Here is a 19,004-nt window from a genome sequence, read left to right as displayed (position 1 = left end):
CATTATTATTGCTGACACATGATAATTCTCTGTTTTTCATACCTGTTTGAGGTGATGTGTTTTTCTCATTTGAAGAAGATATGCTTGAGTACGAAGTAATTGTTAACGTGGTAGAAATTGCTTCAACTGTCGGGATCACTGTAAAAGACATTAATTATCACACTGTTGCAGTTCAAATATTTCATAGTGCGATAACAATAATCGTATTTTGAAACTCCTAACTTGTTAAGAAGTTGCATTAAATTGTTGATACATTGTAACTTCTTTTGTTAAATCTCAGCAGAAACTTGAGCTGGGCAACTTTCTTTTAAGGTTCTACCCATGCTTTCTCGATTTTATTTTACGCGGAGATTATTATTATTATTATTATTATTATTATTATTATTATTATTATTATTATTATTATTATTATTATTATTATTATTATTATTATTTATTCTAATAACACATTTCCCTAACATAATATGAAATAAAATAATTTAAAAAAATAGTTCGGCATAGGTGGGGCTCGAACCCACGCTGCGCTGTTATCATATATGCAGTATCGACACATTATCAGCACCTTAGACCGCTTGGCCACCTGACTTGTTGGTGTCATAAATTCACTGCAAACGCCATACGGGTTACGGATTACAGCATTATGCGGTAGAACGACATAGTGCCGTTCACATCCAAACTAGCCTCCTACACAGCCAGTTTGTGTCGGTCCTAACGCTAGTCGTCCTAGTATGTTCGTGATAGCCGCACCGAGTCTGAACCAAGACTACAGTACATGCAAACGCAATTGCAAGAAGCTCATGACGGCGCTATGCTGAGACAAATATATCACCCATTGATTCACCTTGGGTGCATCAAACCAGAGAAGATTATCTTCTTTCTTCGAACTCACTTTCCTCGGTATTGATATGCAAATACGACTGGCTGTATCTATAATTGCTCTAGGCATTTAGTTTAGATTATTAATATTTGAGTTTTGCGGGCTATTGCAAAATGAGTATAGGCCTATGTTCGCACGTGTATGCTATTTGTCTAAATAACCTAAACAGAGTTTGGTGTTAGATGCCTAGGTAGTCGCCATGGTGTATATTATTCGAATAACAAAATAGTACCCTGTTTACTTTTTAAGGCAAAATGAAAAAAAATAATCTAATATGCCTAGTTCGATTACTAATCAGCAAACACAAATATTACAGAAAATGATAAATGTCGGGTTAAAGGGTATGTGAGGGTCAAGGGTATAAAAGGTTTTAACATTCAAAAAACATTTTGTTCAAAACTTGCTGCAAAACATTCTATATAACACAATATAATTTAATACACAAAATGTTTGCCAAATGATATTTTACTATAGCATTTCGAATTTTAGTTTAAAATGTTGTTGTATTATTTCTTCAGTATAACACGTTTAAAAAAAAAGTTTTCATGATTTATATATAAACAGACATTGATATGTTATCAAAATGTTTTAACTAAAACCAAAAACACATGCATTATCATGTTTTAAAAACATGTAGGTGCTTGCTGAATAGTATCCATAAGCAAAACATTTTGACAGCTGCTGAATGCAACGAAATAGCAATGGCGAAAAATGACGTTGCACGAACTACTGTCCCCCGTCCAAAACAGACAATTAATACCGCATTATGTCGTAAGACGACACGATCTTGCCTAAAACGCCTCATCGCAAGATGATTTTTGGACGGCATTCTCCGCACACGAATGAATAGGCAATCTGCCCGTTCGAATTCGCGTCGAAAAAAAAATCGAAATTTATTCACTTCTTCTTGTCTATACTAGGTCAAATTGTAACCCCAAAATGAATTTTATTACATGTCGGACTACTTTGATTTGCTTCATAACACGACAAACATAACATTTTTTTGCATTTTGTAATGCGTTTTTTTTGTCATTTTGGAACGTCATTTTTTGCTACCAACCGAAACGTAACCGCCTTACGGGAATTCCACGGCTGACCAATTCACAATGGATTTCACCCTCTAGGGGGCATAATAACTAGTTTTCGACTAATGTAGCATCGGGTTGGCGTTCCCGTATCGCGTTTCACGTAAACTTCGCAATCTCTCTAGTGTGAACTTCATTACTTCAACATAGCACGTGACAAGCAAAGACAGAAAACGTACCATATTTTGGAATTTCATCTGCTTATATAAAAACATTAATGTGTATTATAATAGAGCTACCATTATTAATATTGCTGAATTCTCAAGCGCATACAGACGATACGAGGGCCTATGATACATACACAATACATAAATCGATTTTGATTTTGTGCCACGTGCTCTGTGCTCAGGACATCGCGTCGGTTGTAAGGTAGGGAGCATAGTCAGCCTACCATTTTTCTTGTAAAACGGTCTGAATTTTTGCAATGTATAGGAAAAGTCCACATAGGTCCCCAAAGTTTCTTTCAGATATTAAAAGATTAGATTCCCATAAAAACGAAACAGTAATCTTCAGTGGGGACCTACAATTTTCACCATCAATTCAGTGTTCATTTTTACTTAATTCAAAAAATATTTTGGCGTATATAAAATTGAAATAAAATTATCTGCCTCCTAAACCACATAAACTTTAGCACGATTGGGTATCACGAATCGTTATATATGATGTGCAGCTTATATTCATATATTCTTTTATACATAGGATGCTTCAGGTTTGACACAAAAAATATTTCATTGAAAACCCTCCCACTCGGCTATTTCATAAAGGTAGCCACGCTTCCCTAGAATGTGCAATAAATTAGCATTATTTTTTTTTTAATTTTAGCAGCATTCTAGAAACACTTGGCGTTTGGCGAAAAGAGGAGTAATAATAGGTAAAGACTTTACTTGATGCTCCCAGTGCAGAGAAATTGGTCCATACATTTATCACCTCGCGTTTACAATAGCATTCTTGCAGGCCTCCCTTCTAAGGATCTCGATAGACTAAAACATAATATAGTCTCTATGTAATGTATGATGCAACTGTAATTTCTTTTCGTCTGTGCCCTAGAAATTTTATTTTGAAAATGTTTAAAACTGATACAGGGTCGAAACTGCCCATTGTCACCATATTTCAACATTGATATGTGACGTGTCATGTCAAAAGGAGACACTTTTGGGCAGGATCGTAAATGGAGAAATAGCCAAAAATCTGCTGGTGGGTGATTTTTTCACAATTTGGGTTTGTTGCTAATTTGTGATGTTATTAATGTTAAAAATATTGTCTGATAGTTTCAGACCGGAATGTAACTGGCATCTTGTATTTTTTGAGACATTTTTCAAGTTAATTCCCACTCTCAATATTGTCAATAATATTTTTAAAGGCCGATATCTCAATTTCCAATTTTATAATACCATAACTTCCGAACTCAATATCTTTGCTTAGGAATGTCCAAATTCATTTTGGAAAACGGCGTTGTGGAGCAAAATATCTCTATATTTAAGATTTGTAAAAACCTCAAAATTCATAACCTGCCCAAAAGTGTCTCCTTTTGACATGACACGTCACATATATACAATTACGAACTATGTTGAAAATTTATCAATAAACCCAGGATCTCGTAAACCACGGGTCCTGGTTTCAATTCCCGGGTGGGATCACCGTTCCTATTACCTATTTTAATAATGGCTTGACGGCAGAACTGATCAATTTTCATCATTGGTTGCTTATTCCCGTCGAAAAATGCCGCCGTTTTTAAAGCAATCGCATTTCTTTATTTTGTTTATTTGTTCCCTTATTATGATTAAGGCAAGGGAAACCTCTCCTGGATTTGCTGATAACATCGTTATAAATATACTGAATCTTATTATAGTTGACACATGGCAATTCTCTGTTTTCATACCTGTTTGAGGTGGCGTGGTTCTCTCATTTGAAGATGATGTGATTGAGTGCGAAGTAATTGACGCCATGGTAGAAACTGCTTCAACTGTTGGGATCAATATGAAAGGCACTTAATTATACATTTGGGTCACTCCATATGATATCAAGGAGGCCCCCACCTGACCCCCTCAGATTTGCTTTAAATTTTACTCATAATTATGGTGTACTTGTAAAAATATTAAAAACCTGCAAGTTTGAGGTCTGTAGCTCTTACGGATTTTATGTGGCAGCCATTTAAAGTTAGTTAAAGTTGGAGTAGGGGATCTAAATTTGGACCCAAAAGTTGCCTTTTAAATAAATTTCATCTTCGGGAGTATGTGCCTTCTTTAAAAAAAAAGAGAGAGGTCTGAAACATTGTATAAACACTAACTGCATACCCAATTTGTCAAAAAGTAAAAACTAATAAAATTCTGTAATTGCGCGTTGTGTCACGGGGTCATTAAATATGCAAGAAAAAATGTAATGTTTCGTATACTGGCAAGTTTAGCCCCCTAAATTCACGTTTTTGTTAGATTAAATATTTTTGTTGTCACTGAATTTTGAAGGCTTAAAAGTCAAATTGGCCCCAATATTGAAAATACAATGGAAATAAAAGTAAATAGGGCCAATAACTACGCATCTAGTCATTTATTTTCAATGTTGTGTCCATTTTGACTTTTAAGCGTTCCAAATTCGGCACATTTGCAGTACATGCAATCATAAAAAAGGGTCAATGTCCTTTTAGAACTATTATTTTTCTGAGTTGATTTTCTATGATGAACAATTTGAGACTGTTTTAGTAAAGATTAGCGCATTTTCAGGTTTACCCCTGTGCAATCTGAATGTGACCTTCGACCTTTCTGCTTATAACTCCAGAACAGTAAAACTATTCTTCTGAATCCTTATGACCAGAGGCATCATTTGGTGAGGTATTTAATAATATTTTGAGCAATTTTGAATTTGACCTCTGTATGAACTTTGACAGTCCTGGAACTGAAATCGCCCAATGCTGACTGAGGCCATGTTATTGAAATTGGTGGTCTGTAGAAGTAAAACATTCATCACATTGGCGTAGCGTCGTAGTGGCACTCGGCACGTGCCACAAAACGGCCTGTTCCCCCCCCCCCCATTCCACCCGGTGCTCCCCAATCAACGCCAGTGCACCACCCCGCCCCCCCACACACACACACACACCCCCCACCCCTACTTGTAAATACCTCCAAACGAGGATCTAACCGAGGACTCACACACCCGTTTTTAATCGACACACCGTGGACCTCACACAGAAATACACCCCAACATACTATCCTGTGACCCATCCTACACCCCCTATGGGGACCTATCTTAAATGCATGTTTGCATCATTTACGTCATCCTGGTCATAGTAACAAACTGAGGACATCCTCGTTTGGAGGTGTGTCTTCGTTGTATGGTGTGTATCCATGTGTAGGTCCTCGTTTGGAGGCATTTACAAACGCACCCCCAAGTAAAAGTAGTATAATATGTAATGTTCAAGTGCACAACATTTTTATTGTATTTTACTTTTTAAAATTAGGTTTGCATTGATAATTCGTTATGAATACGGCAGAGTGACGAATCCGTAAAATCGCTGTTCTGAGTAAACGGCGTTTGAAAATATTGGTACCATTCCATCGGCCCTTCTAAAATATGAGAACATTCGTGAGCACTCATTTGAAATGTATATTATAGAAGTGAATGTACCCTAATTATTTGCAATATTCGCAAGTTCTAAAACAATCGATATTTCCCTCAAAACAGGTATTTACAGCTATTCGGCTTTATGCTAAATCCAAAAGTGTCAACCGCTGCGCAAATGGTTGTATACGGGGACGAATCCGCATTCAACTACGTGTAAACTATAGCACTCATCCTTGATTTGGGGATTTTATGTTAAAATTGCTGGTTGTCCTAAGGCTATAGCTCCTAAACTTGGTCTATAAGTTATAATTAGTCATCCCCGTAATATTTAGTGAAAACTCCAGTTGAAATCAAGAATTTTAGTGTAGATATAACAATATTGGCCTATATTTTGTGTATAATTTTCTGTGATTTCCCAATTTTGCGACGGCGCTCTGACATAATTACGCCATAGCGATATCATGTGGGGAATGTTTGTACTTCTTTTGCTATCACTGGATAGAAGATACCTATAGCTACCCATTGGTATCAAAAATAACAATATATGACATGTAATATAAAAAATTTTGAGTTTCCAGCTATACTATACAATTTATCAGCCTGTTTTGTACAGCTAAGTATACGATTCGTCTTTTGGTCAAATTCATTAATCGCACTTAGGCGCGATTCGTCCAAATCACAATTTCAATATCTACGTCGGGAAGTAAGATTTATCATTAATTTTTGGTGGAAATGAAAGATCGCCTGATACATAATCACAAGCATACAACAACTCATTTTGCTCAAAATGCTCGATTCGTCACTCTGCCGAATTCATAACGATATAATAATGCACTTTAAGAACAATAATACTACAGTAATCTCACCTTTACAATGGTAATTTATTTGTAAATACTTTTGGATCCCAGGACATGGGTCACCAAATACGCCATTACTAGCCTTAATACTACAGGATTGGCTCCCATTGCACTGCCTTTGTACTATTGGTGTAGAATTGGCTGCTTCACAGTTGTCTACGTACGCATATCCACACCGATATTTATCTTTGCGCCCATATAACGCGTACGTAACGTAAATTAAGTGATTATTCTGGCATTCTATGTTCGCTGTTTCACCTTCACATGTGTAACTTTCACCACGTAGACCTATACTAGTACGGGAAGAAAAAAGGTGCAAGAGTGCTTAATGTTTTTCTAAAAGTTTAAAATATGCTAATTTGTGATCTTTCTGAAAGAATAACTTATCATTATTGGTCAGATATCGACGAACAGTAATTGTTATGGTGGTACTCTTATTTAGTGTCTGGTTGAATCAGCGTAGATCAATGTTAAGGTCGATTTCAACAAGAGCTGTTTTTAAAAACGACAACGCAGTTTATATTAAATTAAATTAGTATAGATAAGCTAATGGGTTAACATATGTAGCTAAAATAACTACTAATATCATATCTATATATCTGTGAGCTAAATTTGTCAAAAATTGAGCGATTTTAATGAATTACATATCATTTTATACTAAATTAGATTAAAAAGCACACTCATGTAAATGGAAAAGACATTGGTCCACAAACATTTAAGAATATTAGGACATTTTCAATATGTAGTCAAAATGCACCCAATAAGGTTAGCCATGTGGGATTTGAGTATAATAAGGCCAGTTGCTTTGATGTGTATACAAAAAGTACTGGGTCAAAAGTATGGACTTGCAAAGGCTTTTATAACAGCATCTGTGATTAGTCAGTGAAGGAGGCTGGAGACTGACAACCATTTCGAGGAGTTTAAAGAGCACGATGTATGTTATCTCAAACTCCTGTGCAAGTAAACCCTATCCTGGGTGTGGCCTCAAGACAAACTCAACTCCTTTTTTGGGTTATCCTAGCGGTAGCCTTCCGCTGCTGATTGTGACAAACCTTCTGTTTGGCGACATCAGCCTGAACCCAGGCCCTCCAACAACTGGTAGTAGTAGTGGTACCCACCACGATAGACTTGATCAACCCACCATCGTAGACCCCATTCGACGTCGCCGAAAAGGTATAGGAAACCAAAATGGCCATGCGGCATCTGTAACTATGCTGTCAAGACAGATTGTATTCAGTGTTCATACTGTGGACGTTAGTTCCATAACAACTGCTCGGAAGTTTCAGATGATACTTTGAATTTCCACACGAACCATCCTGATGCAGTGTGGATATGCCCAGCCTGTAGTGTTGTGAACATTACAAATTCCACTTTTTTCAACTCATCTGACGAGGCAAATGAGGTGAGATTACCTGATTTACGGGCTTCAAGACCAAGCCCTATTGACACATCCAGTCCAAATAATACAATTACTGCTCCTAAAGTACCTCCGCTTAAACTCTTGAAGCTAGACACTGATATATGGAAATGTGTGACCAAATCTGATTGTCCAGATGCCCAGCACCCAAATCACACAAATCATTCGCCGACTAGGAACTCGGTCCATGCAGTTACACCGACTAGAATCAGAAAGACATCTGATGGCTGGAATGGTGTGAGGAAAAATGGCAAGCATGTGTCCCATAACAACCCTGTCCCTGTAGTCACTCCTACTAGGATCAGAAAGACATCCGAGGGCTGGAATGTTGTGCGGAAAGATGGCAAGCATGTGTCCCATAACAACCCTGTCCCTGTAGTCACTCCTACTAGGATCAGAAAGACATCCGAGGGCTGGAATGTTGTGCGAAAAAATGGAAAGCATGTGGGCCAAAACTCGCATGATGGTCGGCTGAAATCATCCATAACAGAAACTATGTGTCCTAGCCTACCACCTTTTGCAAACAAAGTCCAACCTAGAAAACTTTTTGGTGAAATTAATTAAAGTAAATCTAATTCTATATAGTACCAAGAAATCTAGGCGTGCTAAATCGAGATCTGCAACACCTGGAAATTCACTTGGTAGCCGAAATGTGACTATTGTTAACTGCCGAGGTATCAAAGATAAGATTGCCGTCCTTGAAACTCTCGCCCTGAATGAGAAATCTGACATCTTAATTGGATCTGGATCCTGGTTAGAAGATAGTATTGCCTCTGCTGAGATCTTCCCGAGTCACCTTCAAGTCTTCAGAAAGGACAGAAATACACATGGAGGTGGAGTCTTTATTGCGGTCAATAAAGCTATTCCTTGCTTCGAACGAAAGGACCTCTCCCATGCTGATATTGAATCTTTGTGGTGTGAAGCTTCGTTGAATGACCAAACATTCCTTATTGGTGCCTTTTATCGCCCACCGAGCGAAAAAACTGCTACCAGTATTGTGAACCTGAATGAAAGCTTGACTAAGATCAACAGCACTGTTAAGTCACCCCACATTATCCTTGGCGGTGATTTTAACGTACCTGGTCTTACCTGGGAACTTGGAGAGACTACCGAAATTGGTGGCTACTTACAGAGATCGCTAATGAACTTCATAAATGACAACCATCTGACGCAAATGGTAACCTTCCCCACTCGACGTGATGCGAACGGTACTGAAAATACCCTGGATCTGCTGATAACGACACATCCTTCTCTGATCTCTGATGTTTTAACAACCATTTAAAAAACATTTACCAGATATTGGATGTGCTTTGGACACATCAATGTTCAGGAGGAGCTTTGTGTCCAAAGCCATCGGACCAGATATTTTGATGTGTCCAAAGCCATCGGACCAGATATTTAAAAACCATTAAACCATGTTTAAAAACCATTGGCAGGAATCAGCGATCACAGCATCGTCCAGGCAAGAGTTGCCACTAAGACGAGACTCCCAAAAATCACCCCGTAATATTCTTATGTGGAGCAATGTTGAGCCGGAGGACTTTAAATCAAAGGTGAATGAGATGCAGAATGACTACTTTGAACGCACACCTGAATCTAAGACTGTGGAGGAGAACTGGAGTTGGTTCCGTGATTCACTATGCTGTATAGTTTCTGAGATTGTTTCCCACAAATTGGTCAAAGTTACAAAGACTCTGCAGCAAGAAAGAAAAGCATTACAACAAGGCAAAGAACTCTGGTAAAAAAGGTGACTGGGCCAAGTTTAACACCACCATGCGCAGAATTCAAACATTGTGTGAAGGCTGATTAAAAGATCAAATTAATAACGCCATGTATAAAAAGGGGCAAATGCAGCTCACCCAATAATAACAACAGCAACAATTCTCCGGCGCATAAACGTCGATTGTTCGCAGGGCAGAAGCAAATTAAGCTGATTTAGATTTGTATCAAGTGAAAAAGAGATAAGTCGGAGAAAAATGTGCCACACACATCAAGTTTAAGAGATGCGGCAATACATGAACAGTATTAGAGTGCAGCATATTAGGTAATATACTTAACTTCAGCAGATACAGCCACTATTTGAAGACAAAGGAATAACGATACAAAATAAAGCACGGCCATTCTAACTATAGCTCACTACTATAATAGATGTCGACAAAACATAACCAGTTGAAAAGTCGTGTTATCTGTGCAATATAAACTAAATCAATAAAGCATAAATATTTCAAGATTATTTTGATCATTATTGTAACCCGTGTCCACAAAACCAGGAATATCATCTATTTTTTTATACAGAGAGTCATACGCATTACTGGAAACCCACTTAGTAAAACAATGTTGATTTGCAATCAACATTTACAAAAATCCAGAGTCAAGAGATAGACTTCCACGCATTTTCCAACGTTAGTCTCGATGTAGACCTGGCTAAAAATAATCTAATTAATTTGGAAAAGCCCTTTATTGGCGTAAGCGGGAGCAAACGGAAAGCAATACGTATGATTTAATATGAAATGAAAATGCATTAGAATGAACAAAAATTAGTACCTAAATTGCTAAGTCTTTATTTTAAAATGTTGCAAGAGTGGTAATTCCTGATGAGTGTTTATAACTGGCGAAAACGTAAGAAATCGGGGAATGGGATTTGGAATACGCCACAAATGCGCATTTTTCCACAAATGGGATTTATATTGGTTCTCAACGACATGTTGTTTTATAGGATTCTACAATTTATTCAAAAGAAACAAACTGGGGTAATTATTCTGTTTCACGTAAATTAGTGAATGGTGAAAGTAACATCGGGGTGGGGTGTGGGGGGGTATCATTGCCACAATGATATAAATGCTGAACTAGTAATTGTTGTCTTCAGGTCTAAAGTGGATTTCGCCTGACATAAATTTGGAACTAAGCATTACTTCAGAAAGTCGTCTTGAACTAAATATAATGATCAGCACCAAGAAACAAAATGCCTGATAAGTAGAAATACCAATATCATAAATTTTGTCACAATGTTGTATTAAGATTCTAATTTCAGTAACATTGCCAGTCAGTGATCTTCTCTATTTATGTAGTTACGAGAATTAAGCAAATGTGTGTCCTTGGGTACACTTGAGAAAAGCTTTTTCAGTCTTCAGCCTTGCTACATCGTAAAAAGATTCGCCGACATCTTCCGGGTTTCATGGAACGGGACACAGTCATATTCTTATTACTATATCCTAGCACTATCGCAAACTATGCTAATATAAAGAACTTTTGATTTCTTTCTATTAGCATAGTTAGAAAATAGTTTCAGTTCCTGGATCAAAGGTTGTAATATTATTTTTACACAAGAAATGCACTTGCACTTACTGTTGTAGTAGCGGACCCAAGACCCCATTTGTATCGTCAGGTAAACACAAGATGGTAGAAAAAAAGCTACTGGTCTCACGTGATGGGAGCATAGATATTATCGCCAGGGTGGATGTAGAATTCGAAGTGGTGCGAATGTTTTACTGCCCAAAAATTTGTAAAATATGACCAAAATTTGTATAAACTTTTATAGATATCATAGTTTAAGTCTTCCACTCATGAAAATAAATGGAACAGAAACAATAATTTTTACAACAAGTTTTAACAAAATTTAACCAAAATGTGTAAAGGTAAGCCTGTAAAATGAGTTTTACAAACATTTGCATTAAATCGGCTTTTGTAAAACTGTTTTCTTGATTCAAGTCTGGCCACTTGTACAAATAATTTAATCACCAACATGCATTATACATTAGGGCGATTCCACGTAAATAGGAAAATGAACCAAAATATGCAAAAAGGCTTCGAACTATTGCACTACAACTTCTATACATACATACATACATACATTAAATTCTTATAAGGCGCAATATCCAGTATGATCAAGGCGCCATACAAAATACAACATATAATACCACATGAAATATAATACAAAGCAAAAATACAAATTCAGATTAAAACAAATGGGTTTTCAAGAGATTTTTGAAAACTCCAATTGAGCTGGCATTTCTTACATGCTGTGGAAGTGAGTTCCAAAGTGATGGGCCTGCAACAGAGAAGGCTTGTTCACCTATACATTTCTTACTAAATGGTATTGCAAGAAGAGTCTTGTCTGTTGCAGACCGTGTAACCAGAGCCGTTGAAGGACGATTTATGTGAGCAAGTAAGTTGGCAAGATATTCAGGACCACAGTCATTGAGACATTTGTAAACATGAAGACATATCTTAAATTGAATACGTTTTGTGACCGGTAACCAGTGCAGCTTTTTCAGAAGGGGTGATGGACTATCGAGTCTGGATGCATAGAAGATCAGTTTTGCCGCTCGGTTTTGAAGGGACTGGAGGCGAACTAGGTCTTGTGAGTTTGCGCCATACAAGAGGGCATTGCCGTAATCAAGACGGGAGAGAAACAATGCTCGGACGACAAGGTGACGTGTGTCCTGGTCAAGATAACGGCATATGCGGCGGATATTGCGTAATTGATAGTTTCCAGATGAAACCAGACTGTTAACTTGTTTACACATTGTCATATTCGAGTCAAAAATTATTCCAAGGTTTCGGATGTTACATGATGGTTCAATATGGATGTCGGCGACCTTTAACTGTACTTTGGGGAGCTTTTGAAGGCTTTGGTATGACCCGGCTATAAAAATTCAGTTTTATCATTGTTCAATTTGAGTTTGTTTTGATTCATCCATTCCTTTATTTCGGCGATGCACTGCTCAAGTTTCGCAAGTGCTGTTTCAGCAGCACCTGCTATCTTTGGGTTGAATGATATATAAAGTTGAGTGTCATCAGCATATGAATGAAAAGAAACATTGTGACTACGAATAATAGCTCCCATCGGTTGTGTATATATAACAAATTGAACTGGTCCAATGACGGAACCCTGTGGGACACCATAAACTAGTTTTGACTGTTCAGAAAATACATTATCAATACTTACGCTACTACATCGAGAACTCAGATAACTATCGAACCACTTAAGTACAGTACCAGACACACCTATACCATTTTTCAGACGATGAAGTAGCAAACCGTGATCCACTGTATCGAATGCTGCAGACAGATCAAGAAGGACCATGAAAACCACTTCTTGTCTGTCTACAGCATTCAGTACACCCCTTTTTACTTTGAGTAACGCTGTTTCTGTACTACAATTTGACTTATACGCAGACTGGTAAACTTCACCCAGATTATATTTGGCCATGTGGTCGTTAAGTTGGTTTGTCACAACCTTTTCAATAACTTTTGACACAAACAAAATATTTGATACTGGCCTATAATTCTTGAAATTATTCCGATCTAATGATGGCTTCTTTAAGATCGGAGATATCACAGCTCTTCCAAGTGTTTTAGGGAATATACCAGTACTCAAAGATGAATTTATAATACGGGTGAGTGTTGGGAGAAATACTTCAAGATTTTCTTTCAATAACCATGTGGGAATGGGGTCTATGACACTAGACTTGCTATTACAAACCCTCACTAGTCTTCTTACATCATCAGGGGACATAATGGTGAATTCATTAAAACTATGAACATTATGATTTGATCTAACATCATAAGCAGTACATTCATTAGTTTCAGATTTATAATTTAGTATCAGATTAAAGATGTTCACATGGTCTTTAAATCGAGCCATCTTACAGTTAAATCCTTGTATGTTTACTATAAAGTTTTTTCAAACCTATTTTGGCCATATTTATGACATTTCATTTCATTTGCACATCATATACCCTTATACTAAGGTTTGTTGCATGTTTTTTGTTTAAAATTGCTAAATGAAGGTTGACAAGTTCGCATACTATTGGCGGACAAAGTGTAATTATCTCTCTATCTGCTACACTAGGAAGTTGCTTCTCGTTTTCTATCACCCTAATTTAGATCTCGGTATAATACATACTTATTACAAAAGCTCTAAATGTTAGAAGAGTTTCTGTTTGCGAAATATGTTTGAATTTAAATCGTGTCCATTTATGGCATGTCCTTTTTGCGTAATGTGAGTTGCCGATTTTCTCACCAGTGTCCTGCTCAATGTAGAGAACATTCAGATCATTCAATATCATTAAACCTTGGATGTCGTGCTTTTACCACACAAAATGAAATGAACAACAAGGCTTGCTAATATCAAAACCACAGTACTCGGAATAAAAGAGGACGTAAAAAAGTGTAAAGAGAGTTACCACTGAATTGTCTTTGAGAGTGGTGAAGAAAGTCCATGTACCTCAACGATTGGGCAATGACGGCACATATGTGACCGTCCACCACAAACCGCTCGTAAAGTCGGCAATTTGTATTCTAAGCTACAGCGCAAAATGTGCATAAAGGTTGTATTCATAATGTGCCTCAAGTTGGGGCGACATGTTTCTCATTTTGTTAGGTAAACACCTATAACATGTAGAAATCAATCATTGATCCTATTGTTGAAGAGGATAATGAGCTTCTACCTATGTATAGAATTCTTAAATACCTCTAGTCTTTGTTTGCTTTGGCTAAATCCTGTTCAAGTTGTGGGATTTAACAATTAACAATGAGAGGACATTCCTGAACCTCGTTGACTTGGCGGCGATTCGAAATGACCGCCAATTATGACTGTTTGATATTTATTACTAGCCATGTGGAAAAATAAACACATGTAGCACTGAAATAAGGGACTCTTTGCTGAAGAAGAAAAGTTCAACAAAACCATAACTCCGCTTCTGGGTATCTTTTGGAGTCAAATGATACATTATTTTAAAGCTTATGATATATATTTTCTAAACAAGAAATACAATAAAATTGTCCGGAGGCCGACTTTACAAGCGTTTCGTCGTGGACGGTCACATATAGCCTGTGTGCGGCAGGCTTAATTTCTTTCTGCAACCATAATGGGCCGCAATATATCACTAACCGCATAGTCCGAGGCAAGGTTCATTATTGTCAGCGTTAGGGTCTTAGGGTTAGGGTCTTATGGTTAGGGTTAGGGTTAGGGTAAGGGTAAGGGTTAGGGTTAGGGTTAGGGTTAGGGTTAGGGTTAGGGTTAAGGTTAGGGTTATAGTTAGGGTTAGGGTTAGGGTTAGGGTTTAGGGTTTAGGGTTAGGGTTAGGGTTTAGGGTTAGGGTTAGTGTTAGGGTAAGGGTTAGGGTTAGGGTTAGGGATTAGGGTTAGGGTTAGGATTATATTCGTATTTATTAGTACTAATATACTAGTAATAGTATATTGTGTGTATGCACTTTATTCCGTAATCAATAAGTATCATAAACAATCTCCTTTCTGGCACAACGAATCATAGCACAGTCGTGTAGGCATTAGACTATGGGTACATAGATTTTGGGTTCGAACCCCAGGTAAACCGTTGTAGAATTTTAATTCTATCGATTTCTTTTTATTTTATTAAGTAAGAGGAAATAATAATGGTAATAAACTCGTGTTATATCTAGCCTCATATGCCTATAATTACATGTATGTACTATGTGTTATCGCATTGCTGCCCATTAGACTGCGATCACATAGAAGTATACTATTCGGGTATACGGTGCAAGTTTTGCAGGTGCACGCGTATAGCTTAAATCGAGCAAGGTAATTTCATAGTACCGGGTCACATAAGGCTACGATCACATAGAAGTATACTATTCGGGTATACGGTGCACGTTTTGCAGATGCACGCGTATAGCTTAAATCGAGCAGGGTAATTTCATAGTACGGGTCACATAGGGCACTATTCGAAAAGGCCGTATACCTGCGTATAGTATAGTATAGTAGGAATCGTGCGTGTTCGATTTTAGTGCAGCGTATACCGTCCTAATTTTAAAAACTAAACCATATGTGGATAAATTAATTTTTTTTAAATTAAATAGATGCACTATCTAATTCTGCACATTTTGACACCTCATTGAATGCAATGTGACCTCAAGAAGTAAAGTTACAAGCATTTGATTAGACGACGAAAATTGGTAAACTGACCTATCAGCCTATACTTGCTATTCGCTATACGAAATACGCTCATTCGATCAGGCTGAGTTCACATAGTATGCTCCTATATGAACTCAGCCTGATCGAATGAGCGTATTTCATATAGCGAATACCGTATACTGTATACTTCTATGTGATCGCAGCCTTATGGTTGCAGAAAGAAATTACGCGTGCGGCAGCAACAGATTGAGGCACTCGTCGAACGGTCAACATGGTAAACTTCTTGTAGGTTTGCAGGAGATGGCCGGCCACTAAAACAATCAGATGATTGAGTTCCCTCCCCCCCCAAAAAAAAACAACCCAACAACAACAAAAACAAACAAACAAACAAACCAAAAACACAACAAAAACCATACAACAACAACAACAAACAAAACAAAAACAAAACAAAACAAAAAACAATGCAGAGGTATTCAAGAGATCCGGTCACTGTTTGTATAATTCACAATCTTATGATGATAATGATCAACTTTAATTCACAATTATCACCTAATACAGTTTGTTAAAGTCCAAACATCAATCCAAAAGTCCAAATGTGACCTGCTACAAAGAAATGAATATAAAGTCGCAAATTGGTAGTTTCTAAACATCTTGACTGATTGATTTGGTGTTGTTTGTCTCTCACCTGTACAAGACAGTAGTCATGGTAGTATGTCCTTCGTGAATGGCCCATTTTGCCCCCATTCACAAAGGACATGCATACATACTCCTGGCTTGAACAGGTGCGTGTGAAACAAAAAAAACACACCAACGCAGTAGCCAGGGTGTTTTGAAACTACCAACATGCGACTTTAAGCTCATTTTGTGGTTTTGATTTTTGGCATAACATCGAGTTTAGGAGCCCGAATATGATTTTAATATAAATATTCCCGTTATAAAAGTCCCGTTAGTAAATCGTGTAACCAAATACCTTAGTAAGATCAAGCTTAAGGGGTTCTTTTGAATGACAGGTGAGTCAGGGGTCAAAAACAAAATTGTTACCTTTTTGACCTCAGCACATGTGTATGTATGATGTGCCATACAAAAATTAACAAAACAATACCTTAAAGTATCATTTTTAATGTTTTTGCGATAAACAGTATCTTTTACCATGTTTACAAGCTACAACTATTTGTACCGTGGGCGTGTCTGTTGCCAGGTCATTAACAGACGGTCAGACCTTGAATAATAAATTTTGTGGCTTTACATAATGCATTGCTTAAAGCAATTGGGCTATTCCAGATAATAAAAGACCCCCCCTTATAGAAGGCAAATGTTTTTTTTGGAAAAAAATCTGGAATTCCAAATTTGTTTTGCAAAAAATATCTGGAATTCCAGACCAAATCTCCGCAAAAAGTATGGAATTCCCGGCATATTCCACCAAAACCCTATAGAGGGCAAACTATTTTTTTGAAAAAAAGTCTGGAATTCCAGATTCATTTTGGAAAAAATATCTGGAATTTCAGACACAATCTCCGCAAAAAGTATGGAATTCCAGGCACATTCCACCAAAACCCTATAGAGGGCAAACTATTTTTTGAAAAAAAGTCTGGAATTCCAAATTCATTTTGGAAAAAATATCTGGAATTTCAGACCCAATCTCCGCAAAAAGTATGGAATTCCGGGCATATTCCACCAGAACCCCTATAGAGGGCAAACTTTTTTTGGGGAAAAAAGTCTGGAATTCCAAATTCATTTTTAAGTAATTTATTTTAATTTTTATTTTAATATGTTTATTGCACAAGAAACAAATAAACAAACATCGACAAGATGTGTTGTGCAAAAAAGGCATTAAGGTCCACGGTTGGACCTTTTAATACACATCAGGGAAGTATACTAGTATAGGCCTACAATTTTCATGCGAGACAAACACATTTGCAAATAAGAAATAGGTTATGTTCAAATTGACAAATTTCCTAAACCAGAAATTTACTATTCATACATCAAACATACTATTTGAAATTGTGTCCTATCAACTTTTATAAAACGAGCAGGATTTTTCACTGTTTTATGGAAAATTGTATACACATTGTATAAGCTATATACACCTAGTATTATAAATATTGAATAATATATTAACAATATAAAACTAAAAGATGATGAACACAACCTTTAACATGTTTAAACAGATATGGCTGATTTTTTGGTACTAGTAAGCGAATGATTGATTTTGCCACTTGTTGCATTTTAATATTATTAAAGACTACTCTATAGTATTTTAATCATGTAAATAATTCAAATACATTGTACATACAGAAGGCCTATGTTTAAGACTCATATTATTCACTGCTATTATCTTCATGATCTTATCAAAAGCACTATAAGAATGTGTTTAATATACTCCAACCAGGCCAGTGAGCCTTTAATCACAGTACAAGAATGCTCCAAACGTCATAAAGCATGTTAGCCTCTTGCCCCTAGCTCGCCCTATTTGACCTTTGTAATATAGTGGTAGGTTCGAATTCACTGTTGTTTGAATCGGTAATAGCTCTACTTGCCATATTTGCTCTGGTATTACAGTATAACCAAGATACGTATTTATTTACTGAATGGAATATTTTAAATAAACTTAAACATGAATAAAAGTGTCATATTTTATAAATGAAATAATTATATAGGCCTTATTTGATAAGTAAAATATAAAAGTAATATACAAATCTACAAAGAACCTAGTGATATAATACTAATTACTATATGGTACACTCAGTGAATTAGAAATACATGCATGTACTTCTATACTTCTAAAATATTAGAACCAAACCTAAAGACAGTAGTTACGTACGTCATTATAATAAAATATTTGTGTACATTATATAACACTTTTCAAACACTTTAGCAAATTAGCACATGAAAGTATGAGTAATGAGTTGCTTTTTAATGAAAATTGTTAATGTTAAGGGAACTGGAATGAGCGTTTTGAGCGTTTCGACAGCATTTTTGTGGGACATGAGAGCACATCAGACCTATCGAATTGCATTCTGAATACGAAGAATGTCTTTCTGATATCAAATAATTTTCATTTTATGAAATTCACGATATAATACAATTTCAATTTTATGACAAATTATTAAAATTTGATATTTTTCACATTTTGGAGATATAACAGTCCTCGAAGTAAATTTTTATAAATTTAATTATATAGTCTTAAAGTGTATGTAGCTGGGAGGAAAAGCCGACGATCAATTGAAAATGTTGACCTTTCATATTGAAGATATGGATTTTTTTCCCAAAAAGACCTAATTTTAATTGGGAAAAAATCCATATCTTCAATACGAAAG

Source organism: Amphiura filiformis, chromosome 7, assembly GCF_039555335.1.
Source record: "Amphiura filiformis chromosome 7, Afil_fr2py, whole genome shotgun sequence".
NCBI classification, from domain to species: domain Eukaryota; kingdom Metazoa; phylum Echinodermata; class Ophiuroidea; order Amphilepidida; family Amphiuridae; genus Amphiura; species Amphiura filiformis.
This window is presented reverse-complemented; position numbering follows the sequence as displayed.